The following is a 1,064-nucleotide window of genomic DNA, read 5'->3' on the forward strand; positions in this document are numbered from 1 at the left end:
AGTGATTACACCGCAGTCTGTGCTTCGAGGCAAGTCGATGGCTCGTGGTGTGTGCGATACACCTGTGCGACTACCTGTTCGATGAATGGATAGGTTAATACTAAACCTATAACTAAAACGATTTAGAGTGATCGGGGATGAATCAGAGATTGAGGAATCAAGCAATTGCAGTTCGAGGAACCCAACGTTAATTTATATAGAATTTATAAGAACACGGTCGGGACCAAGCGAACTTTTCGAGGAACAAAGTTTTATTCGAGCATTTGCAGTTCGAGTAATCCCACGTTAATTTAAAAAGAATTTATAAGAACAAGGTCGGGACCAAGCGAACTATTCAAGGATCAGGGTAGTATTCGAGTAATGCGAGTGCGATTAAAAGGGGTTACACTGTATATGTGGTATGTTTACTTAAAACTGTGCTAACCTTAAATGATGATATATTAGTTTAAAATTTAAATAAATAATTCACTTAAAAATGTTTCAATTGTGTTTCAGGTATTCAAAATATGGATCATCTACAGTTTAATAACGGCGACGAATTCGAATGTAAGTCAGGTGTCAATGTCCTGAAGTGTGGCATTGGAACTGGTTTAACTTCTTGAGTCATTCGTTTTGAACATGCAACGGGACAAGTTAGAATAAGTGACAAGAGTTTTGAGCCGATGGGATTCAATAACAGTGAATCAAAACACATTATGAAAGGACAGCTTGTGGTGGAACATACGGTGCAAACGGCACCATTCTTTGCTCAAGGTGATTCAGGCTCTGCGGTGTTTCTTATGGATAAGCGCTCGCCTCTGAAGTGTATTGGAATGGGTATTGGGCATATGACGAAGAGTCCAGAGACTCTTGTGACGCCCAACCGTTCAGTTCTGGAAGCGATATCAGAGGGCCAAGATACCACGTACTCATTATTGAATTTTCAGGGCATCCCTGGTGCGCATGCTGGCGTTTCTTAACAGTTTCCGTTTTTGTTAAAACCATTAAGCGACGTGAAGCGCAGTCGGGGTTCGGATTTGTAAACACTTTGTCAACTTCCGGTGCTTCCCAATGCTATAAAGCCT

The sequence above is a fragment of the Mizuhopecten yessoensis genome, unplaced genomic scaffold (assembly GCF_002113885.1).
Source record: "Mizuhopecten yessoensis strain PY_sf001 unplaced genomic scaffold, ASM211388v2 scaffold2411, whole genome shotgun sequence".
Taxonomy (NCBI): Eukaryota; Metazoa; Mollusca; class Bivalvia; order Pectinida; family Pectinidae; genus Mizuhopecten; species Mizuhopecten yessoensis.